General features: G+C 46.0%; 1 protein-coding gene across 4 annotated transcripts in view; it reads left to right on the top strand.

The window, feature by feature from the left end:
- Nucleotides 1-22,523, top strand: part of LOC137842910 (gap junction beta-5 protein-like) — a 165,453-nt gene that overhangs the window by 74,888 nt on the left and 68,042 nt on the right. The window contains exons 9-12 of one of the 4 annotated variants that reach the window (XM_068657566.1): nucleotides 14,642-14,783; nucleotides 16,512-16,624; nucleotides 18,340-18,427; nucleotides 19,438-19,566. The gene's annotated coding sequence lies outside the window, so the exon portion shown is untranslated. The other 3 variants (XM_068657567.1, XM_068657570.1, XM_068657569.1) reach the window with 3 other exon arrangements.

Genomic DNA, 22,523 nt, shown 5'->3' with positions numbered 1-22,523 from the left:
GAGTTAGAAAGGAATTCATTACGGAGAGAGTGACTGCACTTGTGAATCACCTGTATCGTCTGGGTCCATTAAACCCGTGTCTTACAACACCCTCAAAATGCAGACGGGATCATTCAGTGTCAGTTACAGCCTGTTTGTCTAATCTCAAATGACCTTTAGCAAAGGAGGCTCTGGAGGCAAGATGAATATTTACAGCTCCAGCATTTCTCCTGCCATCCCTCTAATTGCAGTTAAAGGTGTTTGTGTGGTCTTGTCTGGCATTCAGGCTGATTTTTGTGATCGAGTGGCAGGTGGGTTTAATGCCTTCGGCTGTCAAACTGACATAGGTGGGTTTTTTGCATTTGAAATAAAAACACAAAGGAGGGGAGAGCTGTGCACATGATGATATAGAAAGAAAGCATGCACAAGTCCAGAAGACTTTGAGCTCAAGGGGACGGAACCTGTTTTCTATTCAGTTTCAGTGAATTCAAGAGTAGCCCCAGAACTGAAGCAAATCTCCAAGTCAGTGAACTGGGAGCGCCCTTAATAGAGCTGCTGTGGATTTATGTCTGGCCTAGCCCACGAAGAGTCAATCTGGATTTACATTCTAACTCAGCTCTGCCAGTCTGGAGCATCTCCAAGAGACTTCCTTGGCTTGCTGCGTAACATTTTTTTTCAGCCATTTCAAGTGCACTTGTTAATGGATATCAATATGGAAAATACAACGAGTAAATTCAATGCTTGTGAAAAATCAGAGCACCAACGGGAGGAAGGGCTAAGCATTCTTGCCCCTATGCATCTGTGCTGATGTCTCTCTCTCCTTGCTGCAATTCTTCTTCTGACAGGTTTGTGCCATCCCTGCCAGGCCACCAACCAAGCCTGGTCCCAAGGTTACTGTGCTGTAGTTCTTCCAGCCTGTGGCCATTTGGCCAACAAACCTCTTTTGTTTTTCTTTCATGGCTGAAGGTGACAGCCTTTGCTACAGCCCCATGCTAAATGAGTAAGAGGGAGGTGGCCACATCTCATGGGCTTCCCACAACAGCTTCCTCTCGAATGCTTCTTCGGTCATCTGAATTCTCGCTTGCATCAAACCCCAAGTCCTGCAAAAAGCCATTTTTCAATGGCTGCAAACCCAGGCTGTCAGTCGGTCTGTTCCCTCCCTCCCCATAACCCCATACCTTGCAGATCTGTCTTTCCTATCCCAAGAGCAGGAGAAGCCTGTAGAAGGTGTCAGTTTTCATCTGTAGACACAGAGTTGATGCCTTGCACAGTTTGCAACTTGCCACAAGAAAAAAAAAAAAAAAAAAAGATTGTTTTGTCAACGCTCGCATATGGTCGTTCATTCGGCTATACTAGGACACCATTAATTATTTCAGTCTGCTGTCTATCTGTCAGACCACTGTAAAGAATAGTTTGGGGATGCATTGTCTGTTTGTTTAATCTATTATAGAGGCTTTTGTTTGCTTCAGAATGGTCGATATTTTTTCCACGCTTTTCCCTTTTCTTATCTTGCCCGTTTCTGAAGCTTTAATTCTTATAATCTGAATGGGCTCTTTTCTTCTCTCATTGCTGCTGATCAGTTATCCCCTGGAGATTAAATCATCTCCGATGGAAGGGCAGCAATAAATGGCCTGCAGCAGCCGCACCGGTGACTGCAGCAGCCGGCAGAGCTGGCGCAGCGCCTGTCGGGGAGGCGGTGCGGTGCCTTCGTCCTGGGCTCATCCCGGCTCTCCTTCCTTCCACGTAGGAAGCTGCCGGCCTGAGTCAGTGAACAGAGAGGGCTCCCAGGTGTGATTCAGCTCCCAGTCACCGCCTCTCTGTCCGTCCCCATCGATGACAGCCCTGGTGAGGGTGTCTGATCACCCCAAGGTGCCTCAGGCAGGGCCGTGGGCCCAAGCCTCAGTGCCACCAGGGGATGGGCAGCGTCGTGCCCTGGGCCGAGCTGTGAGGCAAGTTGGGTGCCAGATGAAGTGCTGGTGGGTAGCAGGGCCTCAGGGTGCTGTGTCCAGCCCTCAAAGCACCTCCTGCAGCCCTGCCTGGCCTGCCCGTGAGGCGGCGGCTGGCTGCAGTGTGGGGCACTGAGCACCTGCAGCGCTCCCCAGGCCTCCTCCTCCGCTCCTGCCTGCAGACCGTGGGGAAAGCAGACGCCCGCCTTCCTCTAAAAGGAACATCTTTACGTGCTGGGGCTGTGGGGCCTCTGTGCTGTTTGCAGAGCACTTTAAAAGCTGCCGAAGTGCCAAGTATCCTTATGGCTGCTATTAGAAACAGCGCGGTTTCCACAGACAGGTAGCATTCAGGTCAGGAGAGCTTTGGCTTTGGCTGTATTCTCCAGGTGGCAGCTGCTATAAAGGAAACAGATGTTTTGTTACAATTTCTAAGGAACTCTAATAGTTTTGTTAGATCTGGGGGAACAGGGGGCTAAGGTCGGCAGCAAGCTGCAATAGCCAGTGCTGCAGGACTGATTTTAACATGAGAAAGATGGCTGTTTGTTAGTGTTGGGAAGAGCTGGAGAAAATATTTCAGGGGGAAAAAAAAAATAGTGAGTATTGGCTTGCTATAAAAGCCACATATGGATGTGGCTGGGCCTGTAGCTCTCTTTTAACAACTTCTTGTGAAGTCTGAGAAGAGCAGGTGTTTGTTTCCAGAGGCTTCTTAGAAAGAGATGCACCCAGAGCAGGGATGGTGGGGCTGTGGGGTCGCTGGGGGCTGTTTGGGAGCATCAGTGGGTGCCAACCTTGTTGAATCTGCTCCCTGTCGCTGAAGGCACTGTGCTGTGGGAGTGCCATGGGGGATTTCCACCTCCTCCTCCAGGAGTAGGTCCCCATCTTTTTGTCTTTGGGGCTTAGAAACTCAAGGACAGGTCACCCCTCAGTTACACCTGAGGTCCTGCGGTAAGCTGATGCTTTAAAAAAGTAAGAGAACAGCAGGTAACAACACACAAGGTGCATACTCCAAAGGCTCATCTGTTTTCAGAGTCAGGCTCTCTACATGATTTCCAAATGTTTTTCTTTCAAAACCTTTATGTCAAATCTTGGAAGTTTAACTAATCATTTGCATACCGATTTTGCTTAGCTCAGGTCTTTATTTTCTCCTTTGATTCAGAGTTTGCAGTACAGCCTTCCATACAGGATATTAATTTTGTTTTAAACCAGCTTCTTTTATCCTTGAGACTTGAATGCCAGGCACCTAGTGGCAAACTGGGTGGCCACAGGCTGGGAATAGTCAGCGAGTGAGTTCAAAGGGAGTGAAAACATTTCATCTGCTCAAAGACAGCTCTAGTCCCAACTACTGACAGTTTTTTAGTGGCTGTCATAAAGACTAATGATATTTAATAGTAAAAAAATTAAAAAATAACTCTTGTATAACAGCATTTGTATAAAGCATTTGAAGGCTTTAGGCTCAGCTTGCTGAGGAGGCAAACTCTGTGCCCCCTCCCTAGCAGTACTTGCTGGGAAACTCCCTGGCTGTGGTATTTCCTGTACTGGGTCAGAGCAGTGGTGGTGGTGTTTTCTGTCTCTGTGGGACAACTGGTATCATTGCTGCAGAGGTAAGAAGTGGGACTTCTCAGGGAGAAATGTGCTCGTCTCTTTGTGTTCCCTCTGACCCAGCCTCAGCTACTTGCAGGGGGTATGGGACCAATAATAGCGAATAACCCACTCAAGCAGGTCTTGCTCTTAACCTTCATAATTAGAGTCTTTTCAGCACTGAAACATGAGGCTTATTATAATTTCCCAAATCTCCGTTTTCACTAGAAATAACTGTCTATTCTTGTTCTCCCTACGTATATTTTAAACCATTTTAATCTAATTGTGCTTGGAAAGGTCACACTCTGTGCTGGAAGGCAGGGCTTCGCATTGCAGAGCAGGCTGCTGCACGGGGTGACTGGTTTCTTTTGGGCTGCCATGACACAGTTAGTGTGACAATACAAGGATTTGGGCCAAGAGTTTCACACGCATTTAAAGGGCTTTGGGTTTTTTATTTTTAATCAGATACCTACTGAACACCTGAGTTAAGATGCAGCTTTAGAAGTGTGCATGGTCTTAGTGGCTTTGCGTTCCACAAATTTCATCAACTTGTTTTATGAGACCGTGAAAACTTTGCATCCATAGCATCCTATGGCTTGGAGAACCTCAGTATATAATTTTTTATTTTTTGGAGGGAAAAGGCATCTTTTCTTCTTGGTTTCAAATCTGGATGAGGACTGAGCAGTGGAAGAAAAGCACCATCTGCTCCCTTCGTGTTTCCAGTCTGCACAGACCAGGGAACAGCCCGCAAGCTCTTGGTGGTTTCCTCACCCAAGGCACCTGGGCTGCTTCAGCAGCATCCCAGCCCTTTGCTCCATGCTGCACCCACCATTGCAGCCCAGAGCTGCAGCTCTCTGGGAACAGATGCAGCAGTGAGTGCCCCCCCGGTGAGAAAAGCAGCGCATCTGCAGAGCAGAAGACAGAACTCGCCAGCTGTAGTCACAGCCAGGCTGATCTTTAAGATAAACGTTATTTAAATTGCTGTATCTCAGCTACTGTGGGAGCTGCACACCTCAGCTTAGTGTGCTAAATATACTTTATTAATTGCCTTGCTCTTTGCGTACACCGGAGGCTGGTGCATCGTTAAATATACCAGGAGCATTTATTCCTTGAGGTTTTGTTCCTTATTGAAGTATTCCTGTTCTTAATGGCTCCCCCGGATGGGATCAGGTTGGACCTGGAATATTGTGACTTCTCCTGCTTTTCCTTTCCTTGCTGAAGCACTACCCTACAATACAGTGCTTCACTATCTGTATTTAAGTACATCACGCCTGTACAAAGCAATATCATTAGATTAGAGGGGTAAATACCTTCCGAGAGCATTTAGTTCTGCTATTTGTCTGTATTGCTGTGTTATCTAAAGGCTACAGCTGAGACTGTTCTTTGCATTGTGCAAAGCCTCCCAAAGTGCAGTTTGCAATCTAAGTAGGCAATTAGACAAGTGTCAGGGTACAGCCCATCCACAGGTCAGAAACTGAGCCCCTTTCGTTCAAGATGGTTCACAGCATGATTCATTTTAGAAAGTGCAAGGAACGGAACCAGCATCCAATTTTTTGCTTATTGCCTCTACTCTTGAGTCTCAAGTAGCTGCGCTGGAGTTGCTGCTTTCCAACCAGCATATAATTGGCCCAAGAAGACAATTCAAGAATGGTGATCAGCCACTTCAGAAACCCACGCTGCATTGGCTTCTGAATGGAGTGTGTCTTTGAATTCTTTAACATACTCTTCCTGGGCCTGCATGCATTGACAGGAGAGGGCTAGATGTGGTTTTCAAAGGGGAGAAGGGGGCTTCTTTTGCATTCTTTTAAAAACGCCTGCCTCTAGACTTCTTGCTGTAGAGAGGTTAAAGCTGAAAGCTTTTCTTTCAGATGGCAGCAAACCTATCCTGGAAGATGTGACCTGGCTCCGCTCCATATCACTGTCTAGAAGCGTTCTGGGGGCTGGGCTTGCTTGACTTAGAGTAAGGAAAAAACCTTCTCAGCTCCAAATAGTGTGTTGTTGTTTGTTTTTTTTTTGTTTGTTTGTTTATGAGACTCTTCCTTTTTTACAGCCCTATTTGTTTTTGTAGCAAAAGACGGTGAAGCACCTTACCCAGCAGCGTTAGTTACACGCACCGGATTGCACCAAGACCCCTGCTCCTTTCCAGTGCCGCAGTGTGTGAGGAGACAAGCACCGGATCTGCAAAGACACTCTGCTGGGAAACCGGGCAGCGGGCTCTGAGTGCCTCTAACAAACATTCCTGGGACCCGTGATCAGTCTCTGGAGCATCTTGCATTTGCAGAACCCCAGCCCCCTGGTAGCCTTCTTTAAACAACTGATTCCTTCAGGCAGTTTCTAGTCTGCTTCCTTCCCTGAATGCTTTTGTAAAGGAAAACACAACAGCAATCACCAGGCAACACCTTATTGTATTATTCATGCCCAGTAGTTGAGAATGATTGAGGTGGGGAAAAGGAGGAGAAAAACCCTGCAAAATTCATTACAGCTTCGGCACCACAGAACCTCACGGGATTTGGGATATTGTGGCTTTAATCGGAGCTAATGGGTCCCTGCTGCATAAGAGATGTCTCTGAGTCGATGGGCTGAGCGGCTGCGGATCCCTGCCTGAAGTGTGCATTGATCAGAATCCAACCTGCCTGGTGCAGGGCTGTGAGGAGGGCAGCAGGAGGTGCCCTGGGTGAGCCACAGCAGTGCCCCACTGCTGCTCTGATCCTCTTGGCCTCAGGATCTCTTCACACATGCTTTGCCTTCTCTGCTGAGGCCTCCCTCCGTGTAGCCTCGTGCGATGCGTGCCACGTTTCATTTCTCATGTCAGCTGGTTCCTGCAGTGCTTCTGTTACTGAAATTCCTTTGCATTTCAGCCTATTGTAGTGCAGATGTATTGTAAGCACAACTTCTCCATTCAAGGCAATGATTTAATTGTTGAATGCTATTAGGTATATTGCTTTGTTTTGCAAGCAGACAACTTTCATATCTCCCTGGTCCTTAGGTAGGGAAGGAGATTTCTATCTACCCAAGGTATTTATAGACCACATTATCTTAGTGTCTGCTATCTGATGTGTTTATCCTTGCAATGCCTATTAGTTATTAGGCACGGTTGTTTTTTCTGCTTTACAGGGAATGGGGAGAGGGGAAAGTAAATGTACACTGCTTAATGGCTTATGCAGCTAAGGTAGACAAGGAACTCCACCCTGATACTTGGGGATTTTCTAGAACCCTCCCTCTTCTGTACAGAAAACACTGAAGCTTCAGTCTGCTCCTGAATCTTCAAAAGCAAGTCCCATGGCAGCAAAGAATAAAAATAGTTTTACCAGGGCCCTGTTCCAGAAGTCCTGACCTTTAACTGAGAGGCTGCTGGATGGCTGCTTCCATCTTATTTTCCCATTTACTAGCCTGCCTGCTTCATGGCTCTGTCCAGCCTTGTTGCTGAATGCTGCCAATTTCAGCACAATTCCCAGCAGACACAGAAGGTGGCAAGGGGCGGCTGAAAAGGAGTTTTTAGTTTCCCCCTCTGGCAATGGCTGCTGGCTCTGCATTGCTGCTGTGCCAGGGTGATATAGAAGATGGCCCCATAACCACTGGTAGAACACTGGTTACCAATTCTGCCTTTACAGCGTGGCTGTCGGGGAGCAAACTGCTTCACACAGCCCCTGAAGTTGGGCAGCAACTAGAGGATGGGCACGGCTGAGCTGGTACGGTCTAATTAACTTCCATTGCAGGCTGCGTTGTGTTCTATGCTCAAGCACAGTTTCAGCCAGGTTTAAATTGATTACAAGTATCAGCACAATGACAAAACACTGCTTTTGGAAGCAGATTTTTCACCATAAATGGTTATTTGTTTTTCTGCATAAAAATATTGGCTTGTCCAGGGTGAAACAATTCTCCTTCTCTCCCCTTCCACCTTCGTTACTGCCTGATTTGTGCGTGGAGTTTAATTAAAATCATACAGTATTTCCACAACTTGCTACGTCTCCGCTGCTAGCCATGTATTTGATTTATATACAACATTCCAGTGAAACTGCCTGGAAAAATTAAATAGACATGAATCGACTTGCCGCAGGCTTTTGAAATCAAACATTTCACAGCTAACTCCCCACGGACATCTCCTTTCAGCCTGATGCAGGATAAATGTTACTGTAAGCTGCTAAGCACAGGGCTGCGTTAAAATGTAGTCATTAGGTTTGGGCTTTATAATTGTAGTTGTTTGCCAAATCATAGCTTAGGAGCCAGGGAGCACTTTGATTCATTACTTATGATTAGATGATTATTAAAAAAAACACAAAACCTACTCGGGCCGTTAGAATTCTATTTTTCGTCTTGGCCTTTGGAATGACTCTACACCTGTGGCAAATGTCAGATGTTTGTAAAAACAGTTTCAGTATAACTGTGTTTGATGAAGCTATTGTAAATGCTGCTTCTGTCTGTGTTTTATCCGGAGGTCTAAGCTGTTAGCTCTCAGATAGATGCTTATTCTTAGCTGAGCTGCAGCTCTTTTCAGAGGCTTAGTACATCATAAACAAAGTTAACTCCCTATCTGAATCTCAGCTTTAGTCTTTATCAGTGTGATTTGAAATAGACCAAGAAAACGTATATCATGCAGCAGGAAACCCAAAACATTAGTGTTGTTAGTCCACGTCCGTAAATATGCCTTTCTTAAGAGCAAGAACAAACATCAAAAAAATGAAAGCCCATCCTCTGCCTTTCAGCAAGGAGACCCGGACCCCTGCGCAGCCTCGGTCAGCAGCAGCCTTTTGAACTCGGCAGTGCTGTGCAGAAGGCTGGCTTGGCCTCACCAACAGCTACGAGCTGTGCCTCAAATTTCCAAAAGTGCAAGCAGAAAGAGAAGAAACCTCCTTTGTGCCTCCTAAATTGTCTGCTGGGAGCCCACTGATTCCCATGCACAACTGCACGTTCGTTCAGAGCTGAGCTCTTCTGGTGTCAGTCACGCTGGAGCTTCCATGATGTGTCTCATCCTTCCTGCCTCATGCTAGATGGGGCTTAATCAAGAATTACTAGCATTATGGAACTCAAAACAAGCCCATTGTGGGAATTGGGCTCAGCTGTGTCCTTTCAATAATTTATAATAAGTCTTGGGCTCTCATAACCTAATCACAAGGATTTGGGGGAAGGAGAGAATGAGTTTGTTTGTTTCCTCCCAGCCATAGGTGATATTAAAGCAAAGAAAGAAAAATTAATCCAGTTTTCTGATTTGTCATATAAAAGATATGCAAATGGTATCAGGAGCTATGATCAAAATGCCAGTGATTACCGGATTGCAAAGAGTGAATACTAAAGCAGTGCATCTGGAAAGCAGCATTGTTCTGGCTCCTAAGTGCCATTTGTGAAGATGCCTTCTACTGATAGATCACAAAATTCTGTGGGTCTGAATTTTCTTTAAGGTCACATTGAAATTATGTTGGTCCCACCAGGAGAACTGCTCTGAGGGATGCAGGATGAGGCCTTGGTGAGGATGGCTGGGATGCTACGCAGTGGGTAAGAGAGGAGTGGAGCTCCTTCATGACACTGCAGGAGAATGATGTCTGAAGGAGCAGCATGAGGCCCAAAGCCACGTTACCTTGCCTTGCTGGACACCGTGCTCCAAGCTCAGCCACGGATCTCACTCCTCTGTGCTGGCTGCTCTGATGAGGGGCGAGCAGGAGAGCACAGCCTGCATCGCCGGGACATTTTGCAGGCAAGGAGCTGCATGGAGCTCCACTGCAGAGCTGTGGGCTGCTCCGTACCTCAGTCAGGTACAGACTTGGTAGTGCCCGAGGGACCTGAGAAAGGTAAAATAGCAGAGGGACGTGACAGCCTGGCGTGGATGAGCAGGAGACAGGCAAAGGAGACGTGCACCACTGCCGTGTGTAGGGGCTGTAAGCTGGAGGAGCACACGGCAAGGGTGTTAGTGCAGAGCGCGTCGAAACAGGGCCCTGCGTCCTTGTCTCTGTGCTTCCGTGAAGCTTTTTGTCTTCGTCCTGCCCTCTGGCTGTGTTTTGTGCGGAGCTGGCACGATTTGTGAGGCGGGTGTCAGCCTCCCCCTGCCTCCTGACCTCCGGAAATCCTGCTGCGCGGGAGAGAACCTGTCATCTCGTGTTTGCAAGCACTTTTCAATTTAATACATTTTAATCAGAAAATTAATCAGGAAACACCAGTTCAGCAAGATAATTGAACAATGAAGAGACACGATAATTACTGTTTAGTCTAATTAACTTTGTTAAGTCTTTATTGGGAACAGAGACTTCCTGAGTGAAACTTATTAAATGGTTCTCCGTGGAAAACAGAATCCCCATCAAGAAGCCTTTGTTACTCGTGGTGTTTGGTAGGAGTTGGGTGCCTGTCTTTAAATCATGATTAGGGAAGCCTACAGGTGGGTTTTGGGCAAGCTGTAAATTACTTTTCAGTCTGCTCTCCTCCATCTTCAGTTCGCTTACATCTCTTATTCCTTGCTGTCCTCCGACCTCTGTCCTCGCAGGCTCTTGGAGGCCTCGAGTACGTAAGTTGTGTTCACTGAGGAATATTAAGAGGCATGAGGAGCAGCAAGTACTTGGGTGCCAATTAGTGTGAAATTGTTGGTTGGTCTGGTCCAGTCTCTCCTCCGCCTTTGCTTTGCTTTCCTAGTCAGAGCATAGCATTAAACATTTATAATTTCAGAATGGAGGATTAAAAATAAATATTGAAATGAACTTGATTGGCTCCTGATCTGCTGAGAGAGCTCTTTGGCCACAGTCCAATAAGCAGTGACCCCCAGGTAGCTGTGCATTATTCATATTAGGTTAGCTTGGGAGGATGAGAGAGACTCGGGATATCGACCCTTTAGGAGGAGCACGAAGGAATGTGATTTAATAATCTGTAGCTTGTGGGGTCATCTCCTCGAGGCAGCAAGCTACAAACCAGGGGGAACTCAGGACTTCAGATCTTGCTCTCAGTTTCTGTCAGGCCAAACCTAAAACATCTTTTAATAGCCAAGGGATTTACATCCACGGAGCCGGGGCAGCATCTGGCCTCCCTGGGGAGGCAGGTGCCTACAACAAGGTTCAATCCTGCTGCTGTGTTTAAGGCGAGGCTGTATTGTTTTCTGTCAATGCTGATGAGTATTCTCAGCCACACAAATGCCTGTACAGTAGAGCAGCTCTGTCTTTTCCAAAATCCAGGCATTTTTAATGAGCTCAGGAAAAACATTCTGAAAAAAAAAATTTTTAATTACTTCCCTGTTTCTCCGCAGGGAGAAAACTCTCCCTGCCTTCTGCCCATGGACCCTGCCGTGGGCATGGGCATCAGCAGGAGGTAGCTGTAATTCCGTTTCCTCAACACCTGCTATATTTAAGATCCTGAGGTGGAGGCGTGTGCCTTAACAGGGGGATTATACAAATGTGGGTGGGTCGGTCCTTCCAAAATGCATACTTGGCCTCGCTTCAACCTTAATGTTTTCATTAAAACTAGGGTACAGGATTGCTCCCCACAAATCCTGTTATCTCCTACAGTTAATTTGTGCCACTAATAGCCTGAGTGTTTTGAACTTCTTGTCAGTGAATGGCATTGTAATTGAATTTCTAATTTATTTGGTCCGGTTTATAATTAAAATAAGTACTCTCTCACTTATCGGTTTTATATGTTGCTCTTGGGTTTTTCTGCCCGTGTCCTGCTTTTGAGGCTGCAAAGCAGTCTGTGTTGCGTTCAGCCCCGGAGCACAAGGAAGACAACTTCATTACTCGTCTCTTTTTCTGGGTCACCCAGTGGCGGTCGCTGTTGTGTTCAGCCACATGCTGAAGCACTACATATTTTCACGACTTGAAACATGGGTCTGTTGGGACCGAGCATTCTTGGAGAATGCAGCCTAACAGCCTTGCATACTTTTTGTTTTCTTCTTTCTCCTCACTTGCACTTAATTATTTCGTAAACACTACCAGTTACTGTAGGATCAGTCTACAGATCTGGCAGCAGAATTTGCCTTTCACCGGGAAGAGGCAGCTAATGGTTTTTGTAGAGGGGCAACTCTTGACAGCCTTTCTGATTTAATTTTTCCCTCCCATCTTCTCCGGTGGTGTCATTTAGAAAATAAAACTGCTAGAGCTTTAAAACACTTCCCTGGCTGAAGAAAGAGTTCATTATCATTTGAGATGGACAGCTAGGCAAGGTTAAAAGTTGTGAAATGAGAGAGAAAAGAAAACAAAACAGCAAATAAGTTGAAATTGCAAAGATGGGGGAATGGAAAGAAACAATACTTTTCTTCAATGAGGCATTTAAAAGGAGCAATGCCTGCAGGTCCAAAGTGGAAGGAAAGTAGAATCCAATCCTTTTCTCATTCCTTTCCCTGCACCCCTTCCAGGAGTGGGGACAAGTAAATTGCTCTTTTCTCCTTCAGAAGGACAGACAGGAACTGGTGAACCCCCTGGTTTTGTTTCAGCCTGGGTTGATGGCCATGCACGTGGCTGACTCACCATGCCTTGAAGATTTATGCCATTAACACTTGTGAAGCTGACTGCAATGTCACACACACCATGTCTTAAAATATTCTTTACTTTGCTCTGAAAAGCAACATCCCCGTGGCAGGGCTGCCTTCTGTCTGGTGCCTGTACAGCACACAGCACAGTGCAGGATTCAAGAGCATGATGGAAAGGGCAGAGGATTCCCTAGGCACCAACGCAAGGCACGTAATTAGGAATATCATAAAGCCTTAACTGGGGCTTCAGACTGTTCTTCGGGGTAGTTTTGGCTCTGTAGACAGTGATCATTTGGCTGTGCTTACAAAACCCTGAAGACAAAGGCAGCAGAGCTGTGCTGGGTCTGCTCCCCGGATCTCACACCCTCGCTACAGCTCTGCGGAGCCGAAGTTGTGTTTGGCCTTACCCTAGTGAAGAGCAGGGGAACATTTTCCCCCACGAAAGCCATTCCTTCCTGAACTTGCCGAGCCTTTGTGTTTGTGCTGTGACATACGAGATTTGTCTCACCTTGCTGCTCAGAGCCACAAACACTTTTACTGCTCGATAGGCTGCTGAAAAACCTGCACCATGCTGCTCAGTTTTATCCTCAGCCCTGCAGAACAGCTTTTCCACAGCTACTTGTGCAGCCTATTTCTTTTGTCATAAAACTTCTAGTGCTGTGCCTACAGCACTCACCTACACGTCTAATTTCGCTTCACTGTAACAGGCAGGCTACAGAATCTTAAATAAATGCTCCTTGGTCATTAAAGCCATATTTGCAGAGACTTAACTGCGCTGTAATAGACGGAGAACTTGCTCTGCAGAATTGTTACCTCATAAATATACCAGAATAAGCAGCTGGTACTTAAATGCTTTGTAATGCATGGAAAGCTGTAATTTGCTGATTAACAATGGTTGATTGCAATTGTACTGCAATAACTATTTCCTATCATTATCAAAACCTGACCCATCTTGAAAAATGAAAGCACTGGTAGAGGTGCAGGAGAATGACCAAGAACTGGAGGAGTTTTGCCCCCTCGTTTTGAAGTGTTTGCAGTGGAGATGGCTCTCGGTGGTGGCTGAAGCCAGCTGGGGCAGGACTGGGCTCTCAGGTGCTGTAGGTTAGCGTACATCTCCTGTCAGTGCAGCTTTGCACCAGCTGCAGATCTGCTTCTTTATCACTGTGAGTCCTATTCATGGAAAGCCAACAAAAGCCACTCTTTCTTTCCTATTTTCACTCATTTTCCACTGGTAACTTGTTGGAGTTCTCAGCAAGTCACCCCCGTAAGTCTCTTCCTTCTCCTTCTCCTTATGAGCTTGCTGGCATTTCAGGATACTGTTTGCTCAGAACCTGGTGCATGTGAAATAGTATTTTTTTCTGAAGCTCTTGAGCACCTTTGCAGTGTAAATATATGCTAGTAGTTAATGTTCAAATGCTACTGAACTCTTGTTACTTGACAGGATGTCAGTAGGATGTGGGTTTACCTTTTGCATGAAGATTCCTCTCATCCACAGGTGTATCCAGAGTCTTTTAGTCTGTATCTTAAATAATGTTGTATCCTTACTTGAAAAAAAAAAAAGAGAAGGAAAAAAAAAAGAGGAGTCAAAAACATAAATTAAGTCTTCAAATGCATGTGCAGTTCCCTGTGACACAAACTTTGCTCTTGGGGTTTATGATGCTAATAAAATACTATTCACTGCTAACAGCTCTTTCCTTCCTAGCCTTACAAACTGAGACAAATAAGTGTATGTATTGAAGGAGTTCACATTTTATGTCTCTCTGCATCAATATGGCCCTGCTTTATTGACATTTTTAGGTAGAAACTGGCTAGTCATGCCTGGACTATATTAAATATTATTTATTGTTTGGACTGAGAATCCAGGCCCTCCTTGTTGTAGGTGGTTGTACATACAAATCACAACTGTTTGTCTCCCAAAGAGCCCCTAAAGATGATTAGAGAAAAAAATGAATGGGATAAAAAGACTAAGAAGCAGCACGTTGTATGTAACATGGAACAGCACACATGGTCCGTGTGATGGGGAGGTGTTCAGGCGAGGTTTGCAGCCTTGGAGGCACAGAGATTCCTGCAGAAGAGCCTTACTGAGAGGCATTAATAAGGAGACTGCAGTAAATGTGCCGCTGTGTCCCAAACTGCCCACTCAATTGAAGGGCTTGTGTCTCTTATGAGGATCTGGACCCTCTGTTACACACTTTTAGACTTAAACTGCCAGGTGCTTAGAAAGATAGTTATTTTAAGTGATCAGCAATAATCATTTTTTGTCGTCCTTAAAATAAATCATGTTAGGAACTGCCTGAGCAGGGCAGCATAAGTAATTAGAGTCAGGATCCTGGACACATGCCCTGGCTGGCTCTGGCACAAGCGTGAATTACAGAACTACTGCTCCTGATGAGGCAGACGTACTGCTGTGGCAAAATCTGGAGCGGCCTGGTTGGGAGACCACTAATGGTGGGCTGATGGTGATGCTTTGGTTCCTTGCTGAGGGCACTGGGGCAAAATCAGAGTGAGTCCCAGACATCTTGGCCATGAGAGGGAGCAGAGAGTCAAGCCCCGTGTCTTAGGGATTTAAAGATGAGCGATATCAGTTCAGATCTTGCAGTAGAATCTGTGATCTCTGTAATCCAAGTTCTTTAATCGTAGATGACTTAATTTAACTTCCTGTCATGTATGTTACAATGCTTTCCTTTTGTTTTCCACCCAGCTTCTTGTTAACTTGGAACAATGACAGATGGCTCTGTCTCATCCAGAGGTTCACAGATGAAGCCATTCAGGGAAACCGCAGTAGAAACCTAATGCCGAAATCAGCCCTCAAAATCGAATTAACCTTTAGGAAGATCTTACAAGTAAGTGGCTTGTACCCTTCGAGGTATTCTGTGAATCATTGGCAACATGACTTGGCTAATTTAAGCATTTGTCGCAAAGGTAAGTTAGAGTCAAATGCAGTTCCCAATTAGACATGTGCAGGGGAAAGGGCAGGTAAACCTGCTCAGGTCTCTCCAGGGTGGCACTTCTGTGAGAGCTGGTTCTGGTCTTCCTTCCCGTCTTTGATTTTCCTGTGTTGCAGCTGGGTGCTGCTCTGGTGGGGACAGCCCCAGCTCCACTGAGACTGGGGATGTGGGTCTGTCCCCGCAGGGATGTTTGAGTTGGCCTGCAGTGTGCCATTCGCCTTTGCCTAGAAAATCTCTGCACTTAATTTGCTCTCTTTTTAGAACCTGGACTTGTTTCTAAAAATAGAGCTTTATTCTTCACTTTCACTTCCTAAAGGACAATGACAAAAGAGAGGGAGAGAGGGAGAAAATGCCATAAACTGGGACATTTTGTTACCACATTCAATGCACATCTGGGAGCTCTTTTGGTACATAATTGCTGCATAATGCTGTTCACAAGCTATAGCCTCATACGCATCCTCTCGGAAGCTGTCATTACAATGCTGTAGTCCCTGTTTTGGAAATTGAGTGTGACCTGTTGGTTGGGTATATGACTCACAGAGTAGAAAACTCTCTGCACTTCACTCCGTGAGATCTTGGTCTCTCTGCTGTGCGAGTTTTTGCAGCTCTGGAAGCCTCACTGCTCCCAAATCCACTGCTGAGCAGAGGGAAGTGGACAGTTTAAGTCCTAAAGATGCTTCCCTGCCTTTCCTTGGGATTATGGAGGTTTTAATCACCTAGTTAACTAATTCCAAAATGTTGGGGTCCTCATCCAAAAGGCACTAAAGTCACACCACGATACTGCGGATAACTTCATGTAGTGTCTGCTCTCCTTACCAGTGGCTGGAGACGCAGTGTGTTTTGGACATATGGTGTCTGATGATGGATGAATGCAACTTTAAAGCAAAGATGAAGTGGTAAACTTCTACCACTGTCTTAACTTGGAAGTCATGTCTGGCCATGCCACATGGCAAAGATGATAAATTGCTCTGAATGTGTGATCTGGAGCTATCAAATTTTCTCCCTGTCTTTCTTAACCTTGGGACAAATTAAATCAAATTCCGCTGTGAAGCCTAAAGACATAAAATTTGTTAGCTGTAACAGCATATTCTGCCAAGCAGTCAGAACTCCCTAGTATTAATTACTTTATTCAGTAAGTTAAACAAATGATGTGATATCTGGATTCAGGGGGAAGCCACCCAGGAGTATATAAAAGATGCAAAGATATTCCTGCCAGTGAACATCCAAACTCTAGTTGCTAATTTGATGTGGAAAGCAATAATCTGTTCTAAAGCTGCCTCCATTCCTGAGCGATATCAAACCAAGTGTGAGCACCTTTAATGGAACTGCTTGAACAATGCAGGAAAGTAATAATCACCTGTGTGCTGAGTGGGGTGGCTGCTGGAGGTCCTTATTTCTGTTAGCTCTCCTCAAGAGGGCAGCAGCATCAGGAGGTGGTGCCCCCTCATCCCAGCCTGCACGTTGTTCCCGTGTGCTCCCCAGCTGCGATGAATATCCCCCAGCTCTGCAAACAGAGAAGGCATGAGCTCCAGGTGGGTCCAAAGCACCCTAACGTGTAGGTTCAGGTAATCCTTGCTGCTGTTGAAAGTGGACTGGAAATTCTTTATCTGATTTCTTTCACAGGTGACTGTAAGCATTGTTTTCTCCTAAAGAGAAAGCAGCTGGAGGAAGTAACATTTGCCACAACTGTTTGTGAAGGTACCACCTTGCCATGGCAGACTTTGGCATCAGCAGAGGTAAGCAGGATGAAAATCAGAAACGTCAGACTTGTAGTTTTTAAGACCAGAAGGGACCATTAGCTCATATATTCTAACTGATGGAATTTGTTTTGCTTACCCTACTACTGGCACTAGTAAGTAACTTGCATGTCTAAAGCATATCTTTCAGAGGAGTTCGGGTCTAGGCTGGGAGGCTCCAAGTGATGAAGAGGCTACTGCTTCCAGTTTGTTTGAATATTTAATCAACCCAATTGGTTTGTGTCTTGTAATAGTGCAGGGATGCTGCAAATAGGTGTAGCATTGTTACACAGAGCTCAGAGGTCGCCCACAGCCCTGGCTGTTGCTTCCAGTGCTGTTCTGATTCTCCATGCTCACTGAGGCAGGTCACGAACAAACCTGGGACATCACACCAGTGCAGAACTGGTCAGAGAACCAAACTGCCTGCATCTTTCTACCGGGGGCAAAACCTTCTGCAAGAAGCAGTGTTTGGATCCAAATTTTGTTTGCAGCAACACCTTTTTGATGCAAAGCTGTTATTAATGAACCTGGGGGAAAACAGCCAGAGAGCTCCCCGTAAGTCTTGATCTGAGATGATTTTTCACTGTTCCTGTATCTCAGTTCAGCTTTGATCTCTCATTTGTTTTCCTTCCCTATTTCTTTCCTTTCTGGTGGAAGATGGAGAGCAGCTACTGTGAAATAGGTGCTAAATAGGCACCTGATTTATTATCTTCTTTATTTTACTGAAGTAGTCATGCTTGTATTATCCTCTAGGCAGTCAAAACATGTTTGTATTCAGTCCAGTGCTACGAGATCGGTCCTGCACCAGGAGCTGTGTGTTTCCATTCCCACTGTGCTCTTCAGCCCAGTTGCTGGGATAACTATTTTGTCCAGCTTATTAAATCCGAAGCACATCTTTCAAAGATCTTTTCTTTTAGAACTTTTTTTTTTTTTCTAATGAAGGACATATTAATAGGTCTAAGAATTGTGGCTATTTTGGGAAAAGATAAAGCATTAAAATGCAAAAAAGAAAAGAGAGGCGGGATGGGCAGGGAGGTTGCTCTTGCAGTACAATGCTCAGTTCATTAGCTTGCTCTGCCCTGAATAACTTTGCACATTTGCTGTGGCATTAAACTTAATTTATACTGTAAAAAGGAGGTGGGAGAGGTAAAAAAAAAAAAAAAAAAAAAAAGTGAGAGATCAATCCTGCCAGATGCTGAGTGCTTTCTTGTGAAGTGCTGAGTTGGCAGAAGTCAGAGCAGCTGAGCACCTCTCAAAGCACTCCTCCTCCTCCTGCTTTATTGTCAGTCTGCAGAGCTGGCCATAAAACAATACAGGAGATTTCCAATAAAATGAAAGTCTTGCCCAAGTGTTAAGATACAGGCGCTTCACTGTACAGAGTCATTCCAGAGGGTGAAATGCTAATTTGTCATCAGTCCTACGGGGAGGGGAAAGGAGATATTATGCAGAGCATTACAGGGCTCCTGCATCCAGAAAGATGGAGATAAGAGATGGCGGAGGGAATAGCATTAGCCCAAGAGAAACACCCATGAAACTTGTCTTTGTTACTGCCCCAGCTCTGCTCTCACTGACAGCAGCCCCATAAACACACTGTCCAGTGGCTCGTGTCTGGGAAACAGCAAGCTCTGGAAGGAGCATGTAGACCTTAAAGTCATCAGTTAAAATTGCTGCCATGCATTCTGGCCTGACAGTTCCTGGCTTTCTTTTTGATACAGGGCAGCAGACGGCATCTCCTTAGAGGTTTTGAAGCTGAAAAACAGCTGTTAAGAAGCCTAGGCCCAGAGTGGTCCCGGCAAACCGTAGGTAGGTGATGTTGTGGCGTGTGTAAGGTAATGCTAAAGTGAGGGGGTTTGCTGCCAGTTCCCTTGGTACCAGCGTGATGAGAGGCTGTCTTCTTCCAGGGGGTTAGTTGTGTCTCAGATGGTCCCAGGAATATACAGAAAATGGTAAATAACTGCCCAGCTCTGCCAGAAATGACACATGGAATAAAAGCTCTTCTGGGCAAAAAACTGCCTCCTACTCTGAATATGACCCAGGACTTGCATAACATGGCTCTGATTGTTGTCGTAAGCTCCAATCCTATCAATAGTAGTAATTAGCAGTAACAAACACAGAAGCAGAGGTCAGAGCATTATGGTTACGTTACTTGGGTTTGTGGGTGCTTGGATACAAGACCTCACAGTACAATTTCATTGTCCTGACTTACAGAAGCTGTTCATTTGGAGAACTGTTGGCTCAGCCCCTCAGCTGGAGCATCACTGAATGCAATCACGACTGAGATGGGGTCTGATTCAGGAGAATAGTTTTCTTTTTAAACCAGAAACTTAGCAGTAAGTTGGGTTTTACAGAGTCCCACAGTCCTTCAGGAGGCACCACATGCCTATAAACAAGCACCCCCATCTCTCCAGCACACCATAAAATCCCTCAGTAACGATCATCATGACAACAATAAACCTGTTATTTCCATACTCTGTGATTTATTGAGCTGGTGGAAAAGGTGGGGCTGCTGTTTTATTGGGATGATCAAATGTTTGCAGAGGGAAAATACAATCTGCATTCCTCTAAGACTACTTTCATACATTGAATCATGAATACATTTCCTTTCCCATTAGCAATTTAACATTGTAGGACACAGAAACACCTCTTCAAAGTGAATTTTTTACAGTAGTGTAAAGTTCTGCCTCCACAGGAGTGAATACGAGAGCCTGTGGAGCCATGGGAAATATAGCACCAGAGCCTTCCCCAGATGGGGAATCCCTGGGTTTTATTTTTCTCAGACAGTTTTGATAACTTCAGTTTTCATTCCTAATTAGGATGGAACCACATTGCAGAGTGCCAGAACCCTCCACAGAGCAGCATTTTCCTTCGCTAGACAGCTCTGATCTTCACCTGTCCTGCCCTCCTGAGATGACGACCATGTGCCCATGCTAACGCTGAACGGGGTAAGCTGAGCAGCCACGATACACACAGGGCAATTGAGGAAAGAGGACTTTGGTCCAGAGAGAACAGAGGATGAAGGAAAACAAGTCCTTTGTGTCTCATATTCACTGATCAGTCAGGCACACAAAGAGAGTAGATAAATGATGGATGGGTCTAGCATGAATTTCAGCCTTGCATTTTCTGGCCATTTCTCTGAGTTAAATACTTCTCATGGTTTTCTGCTGAGTTAAAGGTCTTTACAGGTACTCTAGAGATACCGTATTTAACGGTTGCAAATGTGTAATCAAATACAATTAATAATAAGAATTGGAATAACCAGTACACTGTTACAATTGACTTAAATGTTCCTTACTAATTAGAACTGCTACAGTTCAGAAATCGTTCACAAGTCTGTTATCCTAGGAAAAACAAGCTGGTCTCAATCTGTGGCACGTATCAGTGTTGCATTAATATGGTGCTAGTCCAAGAGTGGGTTTTATTTTATCTTATTTCTTTGCGTTTTCTGGGAATACATAACTGCTCAGAAGGAAAACGTTTCACTGGTCGCAGCGAGGGGTTAACTGTGCTGTGATCCCAGCTCGGGGCAGGAGGTGAGCTGAGCTGAGGTGGTCACAGCGCTGGGTTTTAGAGGGTTTCTGGGAGGGGAGAACAGCTGAGCTGGGATCCCGCTGCATCCCAGGTGCTGTTTAGAAGGGCTTTGCTTTCAAAATGGTCTGAATGCTGACAACTCCTCCATCACTACACGGTGCTGCCTGCCCTGTGTGTTGTGTGCGTGCCTCCTGGCCAGCCCTGCCTGCTTACTGGTCCCAAACCTTAGAGGTTTGTCTCTTTCATTTGAACGTTCACCTCTCTTTTGGGTCACACAGTACGTGACTTTTTTTTCAACACAGGTATCACCTGGTCTCACTCCCAGCCAAGATAATGTGCCAAGATCCATTTGGTTAAATGATCTGGGATCTGTCCCCTAAGGACACGCACAAAAGTTCCTCCCTCTCGCGTCTTGCGTTGTCTTTTATACTGCTGCAAAATGAATATGAAACACTTCCATGAAAATTAAATGAGAATTTCTTTTTGAGAGTTTTTCTGATTTATGTACTGATATAAATTCTTGTGCAATGTGCAGAGCAGGTTAAAACCAGGCCCAAAGTGTCCGTGGCTGTGAATCCTTGTGTTACAGACACCCCAGTCCTGTAGGGGCGAGAGCTCTGCTCCGGTGCTTCAGGACACAGGGGCAAGTGGCTCACTTACGAACTGTGAATTCTGTGATTGATGGCAGCCAGGATGTGTTTGATGTTAAATCCTGTTCAAGTGCTGTTCTGGACTGGAGCCAGGGAGCTGATTTTTGCAGTGTGGTTCACGTGGATGTAGCCCCACGGGATGCGGGCAGTCTGTCACCTGAGGAGGTGCTGCTGGTTTGAGAGCGGCACCAGGAGCTGCAGCCTGTGTGTGTGAGGTCAACCTTCTCTCTTCTGTTAGGTCAGAAATAGATGTTGTGGGCCAGATCCTTAGCTGGCCCTTTCCTTGAGGGAGGAGAGCCTGGCTAAGGCGAGAGCAGCCCATGCACAAATCTCTGGGAGGCGAAGCGCTGTGGGTATAGCAAGACAAATCGCCAGGGAGGCAGAGAGGTTGACTTTGTAGGGACATCAAAAGGGAGCAGTTAAAGGCCTTGGCAGTTGGTCGCCCAAAGCGACCGCAGACATGTGTCTTGCCCTGGCAGGTCTCGTCTGCACAACTCAAATGTCATCTGATCCTGACAAGTGAGAGAGGGAACAAGTGGCCTTGCTGGAAAATAATGAGAGGATGGGAGCAGAGGAGTCCCAGGCAGGTCATGTCCAGCTGGTATTCCTCCTCTCCCACTTTTTTGTCCAATGATACTGATTTTGGGGGTTATATGAAGTGCCAGCTTTGCGGCAGCACCAGTACTCCTCTGTGCCAGGCACTGTAAGTGCAGGGGAGTGGAAAGCATCAGCCCCTAAAGCAGCGGCTGTGCAACCAGCAAAGGCTTGACACAAGCCACTGAGCACTGATCCAGGCAGGTTTTTAGGGGATAAAAGTTCAGTTCCTATCTTTAACACATCCTCCTCCGTGTGATTTCTGGCTAGTTCTCTTAATCCCTTTGTGCCTTAGTTCCCCAGGCTTAAAGCATATTAGAGGCGCTTTAGGTACAGCTGATCCCACGTGAGGGGCTGGGGCTGGGGATGTGCACGCTGCTGTGTGAGAGCAGCCGTGGTGGAGGCGGGCAGCCTGCCTGCAGCGGTACCCAGCTGAAAAGCCAGCGAGGTGCCCAAGACTCTTCCATCCTCGTGTGCAGTATGGGGCCGATCATTATGCAGTGCCCCTGCGTTGTCTCCCTGCATCCAGGTTTACTCCTGCCTGCTTGATGAAGCAGCAGGTTCATTGCAGGCAGGCACGCTGGGCTCCCCGAGTCTGCTTTCACCTCACAACCACACTTTTGTTTTTCACTTCCAGTACATTTTACAGGAGTTTCAGCGGGCTGAGGCTGAACAGCAGATTTAAAGGGATGTGCACGCAGGACAGCAGGTCGAGGCACAGGGCATCCTCTCCCTTCCAGCCCAGGGCTTTGTTAAATCCCCTTCACATCTCCGCGCACAGCTGAATAATGGGTATCTTTGCCACAGAAATATGTACTGCGCTCTCACTGCATTAAGCATTGGCTTCAAGTGAATTTCTCTCACAAGCAGAACTAATAAAAGGACTAAAAAGTGCCAAATTCCACTTGACAAATGGCTCAAAGGAGAATGTCTTCTAAATGCTTTTAGCATTTGCAATGATTGATCAGGGCGGGCTTAGAAGCAGCTGACCTGTTGCGTTTTTTTCAGAAGGGAAATGATGGAAGGATGATAATGCTCCTTTCTTCTTGATCACTATAATTTTTGCTCTGCTGTGGATAATGTATCCAGTGTCCAGAAATCACCACCTGTGTTTTGGATCTAGCCCA

This window comes from Anas acuta, chromosome 21 (genome assembly GCF_963932015.1).
Source record: "Anas acuta chromosome 21, bAnaAcu1.1, whole genome shotgun sequence".
NCBI lineage: Eukaryota > Metazoa > Chordata > Aves > Anseriformes > Anatidae > Anas > Anas acuta.
Note: the sequence above shows the minus strand (reverse complement) of the source record. Positions and strands in the feature narration are given on the sequence as shown.